At 37.6% G+C, this 22161-nt stretch overlaps 1 non-coding gene across 1 annotated transcript; it reads left to right on the top strand.

The window, feature by feature from the left end:
- The first annotated feature begins 13333 nt into the window (after nt 1–13333).
- LOC145151839 (small nucleolar RNA R71) lies at nt 13334–13440 on the top strand. The gene has a single exon (XR_013732391.1). It is a non-coding gene; the product is annotated as a small nucleolar RNA R71 (small nucleolar RNA).
- The last annotated feature ends 8721 nt before the right edge of the window (nt 13441–22161 follow it).

The following is a 22161-nucleotide window of genomic DNA, read 5'->3' as shown; positions in this document are numbered from 1 at the left end:
CCCAAGTTTCAATTGGACCGAAACTTGGAATCATGCAAGTTGAATAGTATGATAAATGAGAACTTTCAAGCATTGGAAAATCAAGACTAATTACTTGTTCACATGGATGTGTGAGTCAAGTGAAGGACTAAAGGGATCGAGTACACATTCTTGTGCACTGGTCATGTCCACCACAAAGCTCGTTAAGACTATTTGATTTACTAAAGTTTAGTAAATATGGTTATACTTACAAGTTTAAGTATAATTCTGAAACATTGGAAAAGTCTCAATGTATGGCAGAACGAATGGGAAGAATCAAATTAGGCAGAAAGATAAAAGTTTCTCAAATCTGAAAAGATGGGAGAGTACTTTAATATCATGTTTGTGATCATCTTAATGATTTAGAAATCATATCACAATTAGTCCTCTAAAGGTCATCTTAGTGCATTCTTCTGACTAAGAAGAGGAGTCATGAATTGTTGAAATTGTTAGATCAGGAAGATGAGTCATACTTCGTTCCAAAACAATTCTTAGAGTCATACTCCAAGATTGTAACTTGAGTGACATATCTTAAAGAAAGGTTTAAAACACTTGTCAAATGTAAGAGTAAAAGTGTCCTACTCTTGTACATTTGAAATTGGTAAGTTATGATGTTTTGGATAAAACAAAGACCAACTACGGCCAATTGTGTGAAGTGTTTGTCTTGATAAAGAATCCGCACTATCTCTTGAATATTTGGCAAGATAGTCTTATATGTCAAGAGGATAGTGGGAGTCTTAAAGATCCTATAAAGAATTTCAAGAACTAATCAAGAATAAAACTTGAGGTTCTTCACTAGCACACAACTTGAGGTTTATAACCTATCGTGTTGACATATTCTGTGCCCATTCCAGTTAAAGTTGGCTTTGCATAGGAGTTCTGAAAGTTCTCAATTGGTTGCATAACAACTTGGAAGCAATGGCAGGCCATGTACTGCCATGTGGCAAGAAGTTAAGATTGCATAAGTTCAGTCCATATGAGTTTGGATTTGTCATTATCCTTGTCTTGTGACTATGGTTTTGACGATTCACATGGATAAGAACACATACACCATAAAATCTAAGGGTCATAAGGTTTCTCTCCGATTCATGAAAATGATGGTGAGGAAACACTTCCACCAAGTAGATTTGAAGCAGATGGCAAAAGGTCTAAACAATTGAGACTATGATTACGGCATCCCTTTTCATAGTTCTGAAATTGTTTAGACACACATGCATGCTATCTAAGGAAAGGTGTATGATTTTGATAAAGTTTTATCAAAGCATCTCGTATCAGAAATCTGAACTTTGGTAAGAAAGTCAATAAAGTATTGATTTCTAGAAGTCTAGCTGATTTCTGAGTACATGTCAAACCTAGTGGGAGCATAAGTGTTATGCTAATAATCATCATGTTAGTGGGAGCATGATAATTATTGTTAGTGTTGCAAGTTAGCAATGTTAATTATAGAAAACAAAAGTTTCAATTCGTGAGGCTGCAGGGATTGAAAAAGTTGTTTTGCTATAATTAAGGGAGAGGATATACTTCATTTCAGTTCTAAAGGCTTAGATTGAGACCTTAATCATCTTTAGTCAAGAATATATATATGAATTTCATGTTGGATTGGTTCAACTTAAGGAAATTCTATATATTGCGTTCTCAAAATTCGATTATGATTACGGCATCCCTCTTCATATTCAAATTTTGAAAACATGGCAAATAAAAATATTGTAGCAAAAGACTGGTCTAGAATCATGTCTTTATGTGAGACATCATGAATCGTGTACCATTTGCTTTGGGTATAGGATCGATTGCATGTGCTATAATATTTGTCATTTCAAAATTTTTCCAAATGCCCAGAGGCATTAAGAAGGGAAAAGGTCTAGAATTGGATATGACTAAAATGATTAAGCAATTGTCGAGGACAATCTGAGGTTTACCAAAGATTGGTTGCTCAGGGACAGTTGGAAGTATAGTGCTAATTTTGGAAGGACCATATTGACATATTCTGAAAAGAGGCATCTCTTATTCAGAAGTGATAGTCAAAATGAGAATATGGAGTTGTCTCCATAGGTGGAAGTTATCTGTGTAAGATTAGAAAACTTAATGCAAGAAGCATGTCCAAAGCAATGTACTTTGAATATGAGACTTAGTTTCCATGGAGTTGATCTCCATTGGAATACCTTATAATGACTGTTGACAAGTCTTTGTGACTTTGTACATATTCATTACAGGAGGGTCAGTGCATATAAGTTTAAAATCTAAACGGATTTCGATAAATGATAGGAATTTGAAATTCTCACATTTTTCGATAAGGATTTGGGAGTGTGAAATTAGAATCATTGAAATTATGTTCAATTGGTTTATTTCACAAAGTAAGGATCATAGACAAACATAGAGTGCATACTTAGTGTATGTCAAAGCTATTGTTTAAGAAAAACATAGTGTACATGCTTGGAGCATGGGACAACTAGTGTTTTTAATTCAAGTATAAAGTTGATAAAACCGAAACAATGAATAATGAGTAATCAGTATGGTGATAAATAAAAGTGTTTATTTATATTAATAGGGTTTGATACCATATTTGATTCATTTATTCTTGTGTTTCACTTTGCATGTTTTGACTTCCAAAATAACTAAGTCGCTCTTCCTGAATGATTAACTTATTCAAACCATCCACAGTCGGTCATATGTTGGAAGTAGATATGAATCAAGACTGTCATGGGTTGGTTTGTAGAGGTCCAAGTTGGTGGACAAAGTGGTGCTACAACACTCATGAGTGCTCATAAGTTCTGAGTATTAGATTCAACCCGCGCTCATTTGAATCACTTCATGGATTTTATCACGAGTGATCATGAGACGATAATATCTTATATTCTTCAAACCTAGAGATATGAGTTGTTACTATGAGTTGGTTATACATTGATCGCACGAAAATGCATTTGGTAACTCGATGTTATAAAACGTGCCTTTGTGTATGATTCAACAAGTAGTAGAACAAGCCATATGAGTCGAAGTTTATCCATTCCTTTTACCTTCGGGATAAAAGCGATATTTGTGGGCCCCTCGATGATTTAGCGATGACACATGTGAGTGCTTGGCCAAGCCAGGACTGATTTGATTTGTTCAATCAGTCAGTCATCATAAATCGAAAATCGGGAAACAACAAACGGACAGAGAGAATGATTATAATCCATGTCTCAGTCCATATGATATCTAGAATGGAGGAATATATGATCCCTTATCTAATGAACAAGTCATTGACAATGTCAGAGTTCGACAACGGCTTTAAGAGCTACGATTGCCAGTTAGGTTTTGAAGTCATACTCAATAATAGTTTTAGACTTATCCAAGTGGGAGACTATTGGATTAAATTCTAAGTCCATAACTATATTTGGTATGTACTTGACCCGACCCGGCATGGTCCATTTGGGTTGCACTTCACCGGCACAATTTATATGGATAGTCTTTTGAGAATAGTATATTTATGATTTATATTAATATATTATAAGTTCTCATATATTAATATGGAATCATATTATTTAATTAGTAATGATCAAGAATTAATTTAGAATTAATTAAGTGATCAAAAAGAACTAATTAAATATGGACTCTTATATATATGGAATGGGCCAAGTTCATTTAGGTTGGGCTAAGCATTCATGGATGGTCCATGGAGCTTTTAACCCATGGATCCTATGTAAATGAAAGGTCATGGGTATTAGGGTTTACATGGATGTAACCCTAATCCTCCATAATATATAAAGGGGTCCTTGGCTCACAAACTTGGCACAAGTGTGTGAAAATAAGAGTGGGCCGATTTTAGTGTGCATACATATTCTCTCAAGTTCTTCCAAGGTGTTTTGGTGATTTGTGATTCCATTTGAGGCTTCCACACTATTGGGGCTAAGCTCTTAAAGCTTGAAGACATCAAGCTACATCAAAAGGTATGTCATCTAACTAGAACTTTGTAGTATAGGTGCTTCATAATATGCTAGTTAGGATGAAACCTTGGAATAGTTAATATTTGCATGTATAATAAAGAAAACATAGATCCAAGGTTTATAGGGTTGCATGTACACCATAGGAGTGTTAGAATGCTCAAAACCCAACACTTTAGTAGCCTAGTACCTCAAGTGTGATGCCTCAAATGTCATATAACAAACCAAGAACAAGAGAATGGACTTGAGAGAGAGGCTTGGGAGCTTAAAATCGGCTAGCAACAACTAGTGTGCATGAGTGTCTCTATGTAACCGATTTTAGGTGGTAGGGTCTTCTTTTAGAGCTTAGGATTACAACCATGCAAACCCTAATGACTCTTCATATTACATAAGCCTTTTGGGCAAAACCTTCAACCCTAGTCAATACGAGTCATGAGTCCAACTAGAAGAATTACTGATTTACCTAATCAGTCCCTTTAACTTTAATTAGTTTCTTTTGATCACTAAATTAATACAAAATTAATTCTTGATTAATACTAATTAAATAATGTTATTCCTCAATTAATATATTATACTTATAATATATTAATAAACCATAATAACCTCTTTCTCATGTATCCATCCTATCAAATTGTTCCAGAGTGTTACAACCCAAATGGACCATGCTATCATCGGGTCAAATACATACCAATTATAGTTATCGGCTTAGACACCTAATCCAACAATTCCAAGATAGGATTTGGGTACCTAAGACGGGAGGAGTCAGAGATTTTCTGATGGAAGAAGCTCACAAAACCATGTACTCGTCTCATCCTGGCAACACTAAAATATATAGGGATCTGAAACCCTACTACTGGTAGGCGACGATGAAGCTCGATGTTGCAAAGTATGTGGTCGAGTGTGTAACATGTGCGAGAGTTAATGAACAACATCAGAAACCATATGGGAGTTTAGAACCTTTACATATACCCATGGGTAAATGGGAGGACATCACCATGGATTTTGTGACTAAACTGCCCAGAACGAAGGACGGTCACGACATGATTTGGGTAGTCGTGGATCGGTTCACTAAGAGTGCACACTTCATAGCAACCAATGAGAGATGGTCTATGGATAAGCTTGCAAATGCTTATGTGAAGGAGGTAGTAAGACTTCACGGTGTTCCTTTAACGATTGTATCAGATCGTGATAGTCGTTTCACATTAAGGTTTTGGAGGCGTCTACAAGACAAAATGGGTATGAAGTTGAGTTTAAGTACAACTTACCATCCACAGACCAATGGTTAGAGCGAAAGGACGATTCAAACACTAAAATATATGATAAGAGCATGTACCCTGCAATTCCAAGGTAACTAGGATGAGCACTTACCCCTAGTAGAGTTTTCCAACAACAATAGTTACCATTCGAGCATCAAGATGGCACCTTACCAAGCTTTGTATGGACAAAAGTGACGTATGCCATCATGTTGGCTTGAATCTGGAGAAAAAACAGTTTATGGGCCTCGAGATAGTCCATCAGACTACTGAAAAGCTAAAGGTGATTAGAGAAAGGATGTTAGCAGCTCATGATCGTCAAAAGAGATATGATGATAAGAAGAGACGACCGATGACATTCGAAGTTGGAGATTCAGTTTTTCTTAAGGTCTCACTGTGGAAGGGACTTGTAAGATTTGGGAAAAGAGGAAAGTTTAGTCCAAGGTTTATTGGATTGTTCAAAGTTCTTCATAGGATTGGGAACCAAGCTTACAAGCTAGAACTACCAGAAGAACTAGATGGTATTCATAACACTTTCAATGTGTGTTATTTCAGGAAGTTCACAGGAGAAGTTCCTGACATAATTCCAATTTCTGAGTTAAGGATGGATGAAAATAAGAGGCTAATTGAAGACCCGGAGGCGATTGTTGACCGTAAGACAAAGAAGTTACGACGGAAGATGGTTGACTTAGTGCTTGTGCAATGGAAACATACGAATGGGCCATACCTCACCAGGGAAACGGAGAGTGACATGATGAGTCGCTATCCACACGTGTTTGATGATGCATGATTCCGGGACAGAATCATCCTAAGGGGTAGAGAATTGTAACGTCCGTGTATCAAGGCTAAGCATTGATACGATGATGTAATAGTTAGGGTCAACAAATGTAACTTATTTTGAAGTAATAAAGAGAAATTACTTTAATATTATGTGGATTATGTGATTTTATGGGCATTATACTTATTTATAAGATATAATTAATTAAGAATGAAAATAAGCGTCAAAAATAAAAATATAGATAAACAGAATATCTATGAAGAAAGTTGTAGTGGTCGTGACAAGGATTCCAGAGATATAAAGAACACTGAAATCCGAGTTATAACGAAGAAGTTATGATCTGTCGAAGTTTCGCGACAAAACCGACACGACGGTGTGTGACGTAAAAAGTGAGTTTACGATAAATTGCTTTTAGCCTTAGTGGTCTAAGCGAAAGTAATAGTATACGTTAAACCAAGAGTGTGCATAAAAAGAGCGTCCAAATCTGACTTCATATGAAAAAGTTATAAATTTTTTAAGATTTGGCACAGCAGTGTGCAGCCCGAAGTTCGAATTTTAGTTCGAGCGATTTTTGCTGACACAACCTAAACAAGAATCGAAGATCTCGTCAATAGGAGCTCAACGATAAAAAGACATACGAAAACGGGCGTCGGATGATAAAGATATGAATTAACGGACTTTTCCTGTCCTCGTCTGTTAAAAATATAACTTTAAAAATAACTTCAAAATTAGCTGACGGAGTCTAAACACAAGTTGTATAGTACTTCTCTACCTACGTGTGGATATAAAGAATGTCAAAAGCAGAGCTCGTATGTGAAATTTATAAATTTTAGAAGTCCGGAGAAGAAAATGCGAATGTTATCCGAGGGGAACGCCCCGCGTAGAAGGAAGGAATGCCCCGCGTTCGGATACTAGGTTCGGAGTTAGCCACGTCTCTTCATATGATGAGTGACACGTACTGTACAAACGTCGGATAAACTCCCCGCTCATACGCCCTGCGTACTCCGAAGTACGCCCTGCGGTCTCACTTTGTGCGGTTCCGAAGCGAGCCACGATGCACCACCCGAAATCCGACACATTCCCCTTACACGCAATGTACCTGCGAGGGTATGCCCAACGTACTGCAAGGTTTCGACCTATAAATAGATGTGCGAGCCCAGCCCTAGATCTCACACCTTAAAGCTTTTCTTTCTATCTCTACTATCTCTCTCTCTCTCTCTCTAAACCTCCCAAACACCACCCAATCGTAGGAAACCTCCCTAGCACTAGAAGAAAGCCCTAGAGCGCCCGATGACTCCAAGAAAAAGAGTTTTTCGGTTCGGAACTCTGCCCCCACAGAGCTCGATATTCAAGCAAACCTCCTGGTTTCGTCGAAGCGAAGCGCTGTCCAAGTTGGAATCACCACCTTATCAGGTGAGTGCATAGTTACTTTCATCTTATACATAGATATGAAGTATTTTATATAAATTACGTGCTATGTGTGCATATTGTTTGTTTACTTGAGATCTATGCAGGATGAACAATTTTATACATGTTTTTAATGATTTAAACTATATATGTATTTTATATCTACGAATATGTTGGGTAGATGAAATAGTTGATGTGTGATGAAATAAAATGATGAGGGGCCTCGATGTTGACGATGTTCCAGTCATCTAGCGGAGTATAAATGACGACCACAGACTATTCTAGGCAGTCTAGTGGAACGCTAGCAGGCTCACAACATGTAGGTGTTTGTGAACGATGTGTTCACCGGTGTACTCCATCCCCCTCATGGTTGCCTTACGGACATTTATTGCTAAGGAACCCCCTTAGCAGTAGTGTCCATCCCGATGAAATTCCTTAGGATAGGTCCTTATGATAGATGTTTTAGGGCCGTAAAGTTAGGATTACGGGAACGGGTAATCGGGTTAATTTATTTGATGAAGTTAATAAACTTAACTATTGTGGGTTGAAAACGCTATGTGCTCACCAAGCTCCCCAGCCTAACCCACTCAGTTTTTGTATTATAGGTATTGGCATAAGTGCGTAGATATGATGATCTGATGAGAGATTTTGGATTCATTAGAAATAAATAGAATGTTGTAAGGCCTATGTTGTTTTTGAGGCCTATGTTGTTTTTTTATGCTTTTGATTTGTATTGAAAATGACATCTCACGGTTTGTAATGTAAGGAAAATACATTTCTTCGGAAATGCTTTGATAAATTATTTATCATGTTTTTGGGAACAAATTCCGCAACATTTTTCTATAAAAGTATACTCTGATTTTCAAATAAAGCATAAACAAATCGATCTTTTCTGGCCTTGAAATTGGGGATGTCACACCACACTTATTTAATACAATGTACTCATTGTATGCATAAAACTATAAAAATAATAAAATGGGAGAAAAAGGAACAGACTCCCTTGGGGTAGTAGTGGCGAGATACAAAATCTGAATGCCTGTGGAAAACTTACAAAACCTTGAATATGTACTAGAACTTGGACTTCATTGATACGCGTGAATGTGTCGGAAAAATGTGAATCAGAAACTTGCATCTTCAAATAGTGTGGTGCATAAAATCTTCAAAGCAAAGCATCTCAATGTGGGAAAACATACGCCACATTGGTAAGAAAGAGTAGAGTGAAATGCCATATTTAACCACTCACGACGTGGATAGTGAAGCTCACGACGTGAGTATAATATAAACTGAATTTGAAAATGTGATGGCATCGAACTCACGACGTGAGAATTAATGGCTCACGTCGTGAAAATTGGGTCTTAGCAGAATGCATATTTGCAACATTTCTGCTTTTCAAATAAGATGCAATTGATCTCTTAATGGATTAAGACTCTTCTAAGACCATTATTTTTCTGGAACCCTCTATTTTCTCCTACCTCTATTCACACACGAAATTCACCCCACACTAATTAAAAATTATGGGCTTCGATTCTTTTCTATAAAACACACGACTTCTCTTGCTCGCTTTCTCTTGTCTTCTCTCTTTTTTCTATCGACACTCTAATAATTCTGCGACCAAAACATATATTTGGTGGAAAGTAGAAAAACAAACATCACACAATTCGGTTACAAGTTTTAAAACATGCCAAAATAAAAATAAAAACTCACAAAATAAAACACACCAAAATAACTAAGAAAATAAAATGACTAAAAATAAAAAGGATAAATATCAATAATCATCTTCGTCATCTCTCGCTCCACTTGTCCCGAATCTATCTCGCTGTTGCGACCAAAGTTCCTCCCAAGTCGGAATATAAGGATAATGAGGAGGCGTAGTGGGTGGTCTCTTGATGTGAAAATGAGAAAATAAAATATCCATGGCTTCGTTATAATAATTAACACCAATGCGAAGATTATCCAAATAACTACCAACCCGTCTTTGAAACGGGTCAGTTGATACCCCACCCTCAAATTGTTGAGTTGGTTGTTGATGTTCGCCCCTTTCACCTCGAGCTCTCACATTCCTTCACACCCTTGCCTCGGTTGTTCTTCAGGTTGATCAAATTGTTCCCCCACATTATTACCCACAATGCTCCAATGCGTACCCATATTAACGACTACATTCGTTGCTTCCAAGTAACCCATAGTAAGATCGGTATCCTTGATGCATGTTAGATTACATATCACTCATGGCACGAACACTCCATATGTAATTTGCAATCGAGTTACAAAATGCCCTCCCACGATTGAGCTCCCAACCCATGACGTTAGCGCCTTGCTTGCCAAATATCGCGCCAAAAAATAAGGAATATTGCAGCAATCGGTTGGTGTGATGATGCTCCATATAAAAAACATGTTCAAAGTCGTTACTTTATCACCATGTTTTTTTGTAATCGAAAACGTCACTAGGCGGTGGATGAAACGATGAATTGGAGACCGGATTTGGCTTTCCTGTGATATCCCGGAATGCAACTCGCCAATTGCAAATGTGTTCCGAAATCCATACCCATTTATGCCTTGAGAGAAATCTCGAGCGGCTGATCGTAAAAAACCTATCAAAAATGGGAGACATTGTTTCTTGTTGTTCGTACAAGACCATTCTCCAAGCAAAATAGGCCAATCTACATTCACGATTTTGACCACCAAGACGAAAAACCAAGGCATGTGCATAATAAGGATCAACCGTGTTTTCCTCAAAAGAAACCATTGAGAAAAACTCCACATACAATTCCTTAAAAACCTTTTCCTTAATTGAAAATAAACTTCTCCATCCGTTACAAGTAAAAGATGCCTCGTTGTCAAAAAATGTCTTCGTGAGATACAAATTCAATCTCTCCAACATCCCAATTTCATTTAGCTTGTTCCAATCTATGGTTGGCGAAATGGCAAACTCACGATTGTAAAGCCAACCCAGCTTGTTTTTTTAGTTATTCAACATTTCCTGTGGAAGGTCGTTGCGAAATTCATAAAACGGGTGTAGGCTTGAAACATTCCTTTGTTGTTGTAAAGGAGCTACTCTTGGACCTATATTCCTAGGAAAAGAACCAGTAAATAAACCTAACAACGAAAACCACAGATCAAATAAGAAGCAGAAAATCACAAAACTTTGAACCCAATTCTCACATCGTGGTCATGAAGGCCATGTCGTGAGTTCGGTCAACGAACAGCTTAGTATCGAACATCACAGAGGTAAAATCAAACGAAAATCAAGGTTGGGGTTTGCTTAGGCTGTGATTCTTAGTCCTTTTAAGTAAAATGCAACATCTAAATCGTAAAATATGGAATCAATTTTGACATTTAGACTTCAAGACAAACCCTAACTCTAAATGCAAAAAATTAGAAAAAATTAAAAAGATTAGAGAGTGGAGATCTTACCGAAATCGGAGATTAAACACGAAATCGAGAAAAAATTGAAAAAATTCGATACAAAATCAAAGTGTGGGGATGCTTCTTTCGTTCGTTCGTGGGGCTTAAAGTAATAGTTTAAGGTAATAGTCAAAGGTTTGAAGTCAGGTATAAAATGGTCCCCCCATGTTGTTTTATGGCTCACGTCGTGAGGGGTAAACCTTACGTCGTGAGTTTCGAACTGTGTAAATATCATCAAGCAAAAATTATTTCTCACGTCATGCTACTTAATCCCATGCCGTGGTTTCGAGATTTTTTTACCAAAAACATTATTTTTCTTAAAAAAATTCAACCACTCTTAAATTGAACCCCATATTTTTTTTTCCTATTTCTAAAAATTAAGATGACTATGATTATGACTTATCCTAAAACTTAATAAAATTGCAAAAACTAAAAGAAAAATGAAAAAAATATGAAAACCGAGCTCAGGTTGCCTCCCGAGAAGCACTTCTTTTGATGGAGTCGTGAGCCGGACTCCGTGCTGCCCTATGTGGTATTGGATGGAGGTACGATCTCCATTTGTATCTTCTGTTCCTTCCATATTTTCTTATAAGCTTCCACCCTTCTTCAATAGGTTTTTTTAGAATTCTCCTTCTTCGTTTAGAATCGTCTTCCTCGTGTTTCCGCTTCAACCCTTTATTTCTCGCAACAAGTTTTGGTTCTCCTTTTTCTTTTTGTTGTTCCCGGGCTTCAATATCCACCTTATCCAAAGTTGGCTTGCTCAAGTCTTGTCTAATTTCTTCTTCTTCATCCTCACTTGAGAAAATAGTTTCTTCACTTTCTTCACTCATCGGAGACTTTGGAGTTTTAAAGGCGAAAACCTCAAAGACTATTGGAATTTAAGCTCTTGGCTTGGTACGCTTTACTTGTTCTCTTGTTTGAATTTCTTCTTCCATCAATTTTTCTAACTCCTCGAGCTCATTTTCCTCGTCCATATAGAATACTTCATTTTGAGAAATATCCTGCTTGAATCCATCTTCAACTCCAAAAGTCATCTCCTCATTTCCCACTCGTAAGGTAAGCTTTGACTCGCGAATATCCACCAAGGCTCACACGATATTAAGTAATGGGCGTCCAAGGATAATTGGGACATCTACATCCTCCTTCATGACTAGCACCACAAAGTTGACTGGAAAAATATATTTTCCAATTTTTACCAATATGTCCTCAATTATGCCTCGAGGATGAGTCATGAAACGATTAGCCATATGAATTATCCTCATGGTAGCCTTCTATTCTAGAAGGTTGAGGTTTTGGTAACACGAATACGACATCAAATTAACTCTTTCTCCAGAATCGGCTAAACCATATTTCTTCGTGATATTCCCAAATTCACATGGAAGTGTAAGGCGTTCGGGGTCTCCCATTTTCCTTGGTATCCCCTCCATAATAACCATGGAACTTTGCTCACTAAGAACTACCTTGGAGGTCTTCTCTAGTTGTTGGCGAGTGTCGAGTAAATCTTAAAGATATTTGGCATATTCGGGAACCTTGGCTAAGGATTCAATAAAAGGAGTATTTATCTGAATACTCTTGACTTGTTGCATAAACTTTTTATGTTCTTGTTCCAAAGGGTGAACTCTGGCTCGAGAAGGAAATGGTAAAGGATGTTGATAAACTTGAGCACCAGAAAGATTTTTCTGCCCAGACTGAGCCCACGTCGTGAGGGTTGAATCCTCACGTCGTGAGGTCGGTGTTTCAACAACAATTTTTTCTTCGATTTTCGTCCTCTTTGGTTGTGATTCGAGTTTCTTTGTTTCTTCTTCTAAGGCCTCCAAGAACTCAGAAACAGTGTCTTCTTAAGTGGTTATAGCCATGACATGTGGTTATGGTTTATTATCGGGATTTTTAGGAGGTAACCACTTGTTAACTAATGTAGTTAATTGATCGAGTTGAGCCTTAATATTTTTAATGGACGCTTGATGATTTCTCATGGTGGCATCAGTTGCATCGTGAAGTTTTTCAGAGGCTTGCATGAATCTATGAAGCATTAACCCTAGGTCCACTTTTTTCTCGGGTTATGGTTCTTCCTTTTGGAAAAAGCCCCGACCGGTTTGCCTATATTTTTCTTCTTTTGTTTTTTATACTCCTCATATCACAACCATTCCTTCTTTGGATTTCTCCAATTTTCATCATAGAGGTCTCTACTAGAGTAGCAAACTTGAGCTTTCTTATTCCCATTTTCGTCTAGATGACAATCTTTTGTCAAATGTGGCCCATTGCAATTTTCACAACCCACACATATTGCGCGTATGGATTGGTCCATCTTTGTCATTATTTGATCCATGTTGCTCCACATTGCCAAAACAGTCGACATGTCTTCCGAAGCACCATTTCCCATTCCCCTAGCTCCATCATTACGAGGGTGGTGATACTCCCGTGAATGCTTTGAAAATTCTTCAATTAGTTCCTTAATTTCAGCAGGATTCTTCTTTTTTAATGGTCCTTGAGAATAAAGGAGTTGCCTTGTCGTTACGTTCACCCCATCATAGAAGATCGATACTTCTTGTTGCTCGTTTAGATAATTTTGGGGGAAAATCCTTATTAACCCTTTATATCGCTCCCATGCCTCGTACAAAGATTCTCCCACCTGTTGCTCGGAATTAGCTATGGTTTTCTTAAGTTTAGCAACCCCTGATGGTGGGCAAAAATTTTGGAGGAATTCTTCACGCATCTGTGCCCAAGTGGTGATTGTGTATGGTGGAAGTGCCTTCAACCAATCTTTTGCTGCTCCTTTAAAGGTAACCGGAAGCATTCTCAATAACACCGTCTGTCGTGGTACATTCAGAATATTGAAGTAATCATTGATGTCATTGACTTCATCTAGGTGTTTGTATGCATCTTCATGACCTTTTCTATAAAATGGAATATCCTTTAGCGCGGAAATGACGTGTCCCTTAAGCTCGAAGGTAGAAGTAGCGGGAATTGCAGGTTGCACAAGTCCTGGATGGGTGTCCTCATGTTTTCTTTTCTTGTATGCCTTCATCGTCATGTCAACAATGTATGTCATGTTGTTTTTAGGCTCGCTTTCAGAATCGCTACTTTTGTATGTTTCTGTCTCGGTCTCGTAACCAGCTTCCTTTTTTGTTAAGAGTCATTTTAAAGCTTTCGAATGTGCTATCATTTTTTGGGATGTTGCTTGATCCTCCTACGTTCTTGTCCTTCTTTTTATGAAAAGTTGACTCTGGATCTTCAAGTGGTGGTGTCAATGGTGTGTTTGATCCGCGGGTCATATACTACTAAAACTAAATAAAAAGTCCTACAGAACGATTACCACGATGTAAAAACGAACTAAAACAAAAACAAAAACAAAAACAAAAATGTAAAAACGAACTAAAACTAAATAAAAAGTCCTACTGAACGATTACCACGACGTGGTAACTAGTTCCACCTCGTGGTATTGCAGATAAACTAAAACAGAAAGCAAAAACGAAATAAAAGCTGAGATATCAGATCTCACGTCGTGAGCTTTAAGAGCTCACGTCGTGAGTTCAGTATTTCAGAAAAATTTAACTAATGCTAAAAAGCAACTTTTTGCAGATTTTACCCTACAAAAATGATTGATTAACCGGTGCCAAAAACTTGATATGTAATATAATACCTACTATTTTTAACCAACTATTTAACTAACTATTACGTCTATGGCAGTGAACCTAATCGCAAATAGTATAGCACGAACAGTTGGGTATCGAACACATGGAACAAATTTAGTATATTAAAGTAACTACTAAAGGATTAATCTAAAAGCAAGCAATAATTTAAAAGGGGTTTTATCTGATTTTTCAAGTTCATAAAAACTTAAGCACTCAACTAAAAACGGTTTTAATCAATATATTAAAAACACTTTCATTTAGTTTCGAATCCACCTTTTTCCTATGGTTAGTTACTATTTATGGATTAATAAAGTTGGTTACCAATTATTATTTAATTAGCTATTTTGGTCCAATAAACTAATATTTTCACCAATTCATGTACTACTATGTATGGTCATACACAAGCAAACACGGAATTAGTTATTAATTAATATTAGGTAAAGACTAAAGATGGGAAGATGAATGATGAGAAATGAAAGATGATATAGATGAACATTGGCAGCTATGGACTTAGTGCTAAATAGATAAACCTCGACATCTATGGACTTAGTGCCTTACAAATGAAAATTGGCAACTATGGACTTAGTGTCTTACAATGAACATTGGCAGCTATGGACTTAGTGCCTTACAAATGAACATTGGAAGCTATGGACTTAGTGCCTTACAAATGAACATTAGCAGCTTTGGACTTAGTGTCTTACAAATGAACATTGGCAGCTATGAATATGGTGCTCTATAAATGGATATTGGCAGCTATGGACTTAGTGCCTAACAGATAACATCGGCCGCTATGGACTTAGTGCCTATTGGATAAACCCTGGAAGTGATGGACTTTGTGCCTATTAGACAATCCTTAGGAATGAATGAATTATGAATAGATGATTCTTAGGGAAGATACTTAAGAATAAAGAAGATAATGAGGATGGGTATTAATTGTTTGATGATGAAACATAATAACTTTATTATTGTGAGTTGAAAACCCTATGTACTCACCAGGTTTCCCAACCTGACCCACTCAGTTTATTTGTATCACAGGTGTCGATACGAAGCTACATTACACTGAGAGATTAAAGGAGATGTAGATCACTAGTGTAATTGAATGTAAGGTATGTTTATGCTTATGTTTCTGTATTGAAGATGACATCCCAAAGTTTTAATATAAATAAAATACATTTCTTTGGAAATTCTTTAATAATATATTTATCATGTTTTTCTGGGAACAAATTTCGCAATATTATTCTTTAAAAAGGATACTCTGATTTTCAAATAAGAATAAATAAAATTTTTAAAATGACCGTGAATTTGGGGATGTCACAATCTTCGACGTGATCCTTTATGAAGTGATAGAGTAGCGCTATATGCTTCGTTTTTTGAATGTTGCACCGGATTGTAACATATTCTGATATCACTTTCGGAGTCACAGTATAAGGGAATTCTCTTCATGTTGATTTCGTAGTCTCGTAATTGATTCTGAATCCACACTAATAGAGATGTACATGAAGTTGTTGCAATATATTCGGCTTCTGCTGTGGATAATGACATACATGTTTGTTTCTTGGATTGCCAGCTGACAAGCTTGCCATCCGGAAATTAACATCCACCTGATGTGCTCTTTCGATCAAGGCCATAGCCACCAAGGTCAGCGCATGAATATGCTTGCACGAAAAATCCTGAATTAGAGGGATACCATATTCCGAGTGATGTTGTTCTTTTGAGGTATCGGGATATGTTCTTCATAGCTACCATATGTGGTTCACGGGGATTCGCCTGAAACCGTGCACAATAACAAACAATACACATTATATTAGGACAACTCGTTGTTAGATACATTAATGATCCAATCATCTGCCGAAATAATGTGATATCTGCTGCTGGCTTGTTCGAGGATGGAGTAAATTTCGTACCGAACACCATAGGAACCTTGACATTTGAATCACCCACAATTCTGAATTTTGCAAGCAAGGTCTTCATGTAAGCTTCTTGGTTGATAAAAATGCCTTCTGAACTCTGTCTAATGTTTAAACAAAGGAAAAAGTTAATTGGACCCATTTAACTCATTTCAAATTTAGTTTCCACTATGTTTCAGAATTCAGCTGATCTAGGATTAATGGAACTCTCTAGGGTTTCTAGTGGCCGAAAATTGGATGCCTTGGGGTCTTAATTATACTGGTGCTGCTAGGGTTTCAGTCAAAACCCTAATGGATAGCTTAAGCCTTAAGCAGTCCAAGGAAGCTTTTGGAATAGGGCATTATGGCCGAAATTAGGATGTACACATCCCTAATTTCGGCCAAGCCTTAGTCCATAAGCCTTCTCATCCCAATACTCAACTATCACACATTTGACAGTTTAAGTCCCCGTTATTTAATTAATTTATTTTAGTCACATAATTATTTCTTAATTAATTCTTGTCTAATATTAATTAAACTACATGATTTCTCCTTTAATATATTATTCATATAATATATTAATAAACCATAATAACCTCTCTCTTCATAAATCACCCTGTCAAGTTGCTTTGGTGAAGGCAACCCAAAAGGACCATGCACAACCGGGTCAAGTACTTACCAAATATAGTTACGGGCTTAGACACTAATCAAACTGTCTCCCACTTGGATAAGTTTAGTAACTATAGTGTAGGTACAATCCGATTAGCAATCGTAGCTCTCAAAGACGCTGTCGAACTCTGATCTTATCAGTAACCTGTCCTTTAGATAAGGGATCGTATAGTCCTCCGTTCTAGATATCGTGCGGACAAATACATGGAACATAGTCATACTTATTGTCCAGCAGTTTGTTTCTCGATCTATGATTCGTATGACATAGAACTTAATTGAACACATCAATTCAATCCTGACCGGGCCCGACACATAAGTCAAACCAAATCATCGAGGGGCCCAGATATCGCTTTTACCCTCTTAGGATAAAAGGAACAGATAAACTTCGACTTATATGCATTTACCATTCACTCATCAATTATGCACAACAATGCGTTTTAGAACATCAAGTTACTGATGCGTTTACGCATTATCAATGCACAACCAACTTGAAAACAATAAACCATATATCTAGGATTTAAGACCATATGATATTATCGTCTTGCGATCACTCGTGATAAATTCCATGAAGCGATTCCAGCAAGCGCGCGTCTAATCCAATGCTCAAATCATGTTCATAACCACTCATGAACGTTGTAGCAAACCTTTGCCATGTCTAATACACTTTAGATAATCTACACACCAATTCATGCCAGTCTTCATTCATACCTACTTCCAACATATGAACGACTGTAGACTGTTCGAATAATCTTATTGTTCAGGAAGTCAAAACATGCAAAATGAAACAATAGGTAAATAATCAACATAAGACAGTAACATTACTCATAAATAATACTCTTTTATTTAATCATCAAATGTCAATTACATTTATCTATTACATGTTTCGAAGCTATCTAATCTAAACTAATATCGTCCTTCAGCCCGATGCTCGTAGTGTGCTGCAAGTGCTTAACCCTACTCAGTCCCTTCGTAAGGGGATATGTTGGATTATCTTCTGACGATACCCTCTTCACTACGAGGAGTCCTTCTTCTACCCGATGTCTAATGAAATGATATTTCCTGTCGATATGTCGAGATCTGCCATGATGCCTCGATTCCTTGGTCAAGGAAACTGCTCCTTCATTATCACAGAAAATTTCCATGGGCTCCTTTATGGCTGGCACAACTCCAAGGTCTCCAATGAAGTTCTTCAACCATATTCCCTTCTTTGACGCTTCGCTCGCCGCAATGTACTCTGATTCGCACGTTGAATCAGCTACGGTCTCCTGCTTGGAACTTTTCCAAGTCATTGCTCCTCCATTCAGGGTAAAGACCCAACCCGACTGCGAACGGTAGTTTTCCCTGTCGGTCTGAAAACTGGCGTCACTATACCCTCACACCCTTAAGTCATCACTCCTAGCGAGGACTAGAAACCATTCCTTGGTCCTCCGAAGGTACTTAAGAATATTCTTGACTGCGTTCCAATGTGCTTTGCTAGGGTTCCCCTGATATCTGTTGATCATGCTCAAAGCGAAGGCCACATCATGGCGAGTACAAGTCATAGCATACATAATCGAGCCAACTGTGGAAGCGTACGGTACTCGGCTCATTTCTGCTATCTCGACTTCGGTACTTGGACTTTGAGTTTTACTCAACTTGGTATTACTTTGGATTGGTAACTCTCCCTTCTTTGAATTCTCCATACTAAAACGTTTTAGCACTTTGTCCAAGTAAGTGTTCTGACTAAGTCCTATTAGTCTCTTACTTCTGTTTCTCACTATCCTTATTCCCAAAATATAGGCAGCCTCTCTGAGGTCTTTCATAGCGAAGCACTTCCCAAGCCAGGATTTAACTTCCTTTAGGGTTGGGATGTCGTTTCCTATGAGCAGTATGTCTTCAACATACAATACGAGGATACTTACTATACTCCTACTGGCTTTGACATATACACATGATTCATCCTCGCTTCGCAGAAAACTAAACTCTTTGACTTTCTCGTCGAAACAAAGATTCCATCTGCGAGATGCTTGCTTCAATCCATAAATGGACTTTTCAAGCTTGCACACTCTATTGGGGTGATTCGCATCGACAAAACCCTCTGGAAGATTCATGTAAACATCCTCAGCCAACTTCCCATTAAGGAAAGTGGTTTTGACGTCCATCTGCCATATTTCATAGTCATGAAATGCAGCAATGGCTAGCATCACCCTAATAGAATTTATCTTCGCAACCGGTGAGAAGGTCTCATCATAGTCAACTCCGGGAGTTTGAGTAAAGCCCTTCGCAACCAATCATGCTTTATAAGTGTGTACATTCCCATCCATGTCGGTCTTCTTCTTGAAGATCCACTTGCACCCGACCGTCTTACAACCTGGCACATTGTCAACCAAATTCCAAACTTGGTTGTCATACATGGACTGAATCTCGCTGTCCATAGCCTCCTTCCATTTTCCAGACTTCGGGCCTGCCATGGCTTCCTTGTAGCTGTTAGGTTCATCCAAATTCATTAGTGTGCTATCACTAATGAACGTATCCCTTTCTATAGTAATATGAAAACCATAAAACTGGGGTTGAACCCTAACTCTTTCGGAACGTCTAAGAGGTAACGACTCGTCAATCTGTTCAAACGGAGTTTCCTCCTTGGGTTGAGCGCCATCATTAGAGGTTCCTTCATTGCTCGACTCTTGAAGCTTTTCAAGATCGATTTGCCTTCCACTGTCCCTTTGGCTTATGAGTTCTCGCTCTCGGAAAACCCATTTCCTCGCAACGAAGACAACAATGTCACTCGGTCTATAGAAGAGATATCCAAAGGACTTATGCGGGTAGCCGATGAATATACACCGCTCACTACGAGGTTCGAGCTTGTCATGAGTCTCTCGTCTTACGAAATCCTCGCAACCCCAAACCTTGATATGTGCGAACGAGGGAGCTTTCCCTGTCCACATCTCGTGAGGTGTTTTGGCAACCTTCCTGGTAGGGACTATGTTAAGGATATGGGTGGCAGTCTCTAAGGCAAACCCCCAGAATGAGATAGGTAGGGCAGCACGACTCATCATGGAACGAACCATGTCCAACAGGGTTCGATTACGCCTCTCAGCCACACCATTGAACTGTGGTGTCCTAGGTGGCATCAATTGCGAAACAATTATGCATTCCTTGAGGTAGTCGTGGAGTTCAAGACTTAGATACTCTCCACCTCGATCGGATCGAAGCATCTTGATTTTCCTGCCCACCTGATTCTCCACTTCTTGTTTGAACTCTTTGAACTTTTCAAAGGTTTCTGACTTATGCCTGATTAAGTAGATATAGCCATATCTGCTATAATCATCGGTAAAAGTCACGTAGAAGCGGCATGCATCCCATGTGGTATATCTAAAGGGCCCACATACATCGGTATGTATGACATCCAATAAACCCTTAGCCCTCGCACAAGTGCCAATGAAGGGTTACTTGGTCATCTTTCCAAGTAAAGAAGACTCGCACACGTCATCGTCCCTAAGGTCGAATGACTCCAACACTCTATCCTTTTGGAGTTGGGCTATGCGTTTCTTGTTGAAATTGTTGGATTAATGTCTAAGTCCATAACTATAATTGGTAAGACTTGACCCGACCCGGCATAGTCCATTTGGGTTGCATGGCATCATGCATTTGGATAGACTATAATGAGAGAAATAACACTTAAGGTTTGTTAATATATTATAAGTTATAATATATTAATAAGATTATTTAATTAGTATTGATCAAGAATTAATCTAGAATTAATTAAGTGATCAAAAGAAGACTAATTAAATATATGGGTTGATTGTGTAAATCACCCATACTTGTATAGTGGGCTAATGCTCCATGGATTGTCAAGTTGGGCTAAAACCCATAGGATCCTCCATGGATGCTCCATGGTATATTTGAACCCATGGATCCAAGGAAATGGAAAGCCATGACAATTAGGGTTTACCCTAATTGTCACTAACTATATAAGCATCTTATTGTTGACAAAATCGGGACTAGAGGATGATGATGAGGGCTAGCCGATTTTCATGAAGTATGTATGTTCTCTCAAGTTATTCCAAGTGTATTTGGTGTTGTGTGAACCATTTGAGGTGTCACACTTGGGGAACTAGGCACTCAAGCTTCATGAAGTCATTCTACATCAAAGAGGTATGTATTCTAACTTGTTATATTTCATATGAATCAAAGTTTTTTGTATGCTAGTTAGTATAATACCTTGGATATTCATATTTGCATGTATAATAGAGAAAACATAGATCCAAGGTATTTAGGCTTGCATGTACACTTAGGAGTGTTAGAATGCTCAAAACCCAACAGTGGTATCAGAGCCTAGGCTTGTTTTCTTGTTATACTTGCAAAAATGGCTTAAAAATCGAAGTTTTTTGCTGTCTGAACAGCAGACTCGCCGAGTCCATAAAGGGACTCGACGAGTCCATGCCTTAAAAGTGTTCAAAACGATCCAACTCGTCGAGTTTGTTCATGCACTCGACGAGTTGGACCTCCTGATAGCATATCTTCGAGTTTTTTGGCTAGAAATGGACTAGGAACATTACCATAAGCTGTTTTTGAACCTATAAACCTGTTTTTGATGTGGTAATGTTCATGCTAATCCAATTTCAAAGATAATTGTCAATAGATTCATGTTTTGTATTAGTTTAAAAGTTATGCTAATTACATGAAAAAGTTTGATCCTTCCTCATATGAGTTGCTTAGATTAATAGAAAAGTTAATTGATTATGTGTTTTCAATCCATTTTAATCTAAGAGTGATTCTAAAATGTGTTTGTGTAACTTGTCCTCAAGTTACATGAAAAGTCACATTAAAGTTTCTTAAAACTCATAAAAGTTGGCAAAGGTTACAAAATGAAGAGTCTTATCCTCATTAAATGGTTTTATGACTCCATAACTTGTCCTCAAGTTATGGAGGTTCAAGAGTCACTTCATTAAATAATAAAAATGTGTAACCTTAATTAGTTCCATAAGTTGCAAAAGAAGAAGAGTTACATTATTTAATAGTTTAAAGTCTTCCATAACTTGTCCTCAAGTTATGGAACTTGAAGAGTTTTAATTAAAACTACTTTAAACACATAAGTTATGGAATTAAATGGTTTTGAATATTTTCAAAACTTGCCCTCAAGTTTTGGAATTTGTAAAGTTTCTCTCATGAATACTTTAATTCCAAGTTAAGCCCTTAGAATTTTAAAAGTTAAAATTC

This window comes from Lactuca virosa, chromosome 1, assembly GCF_052849685.1.
Source record: "Lactuca virosa cultivar CGN04683 chromosome 1, Lactuca_virosa_CGN04683_v6, whole genome shotgun sequence".
In the NCBI taxonomy this organism is placed as follows: Eukaryota; Viridiplantae; Streptophyta; class Magnoliopsida; order Asterales; family Asteraceae; genus Lactuca; species Lactuca virosa.
Note: the sequence above shows the minus strand (reverse complement) of the source record. Positions and strands in the feature narration are given on the sequence as shown.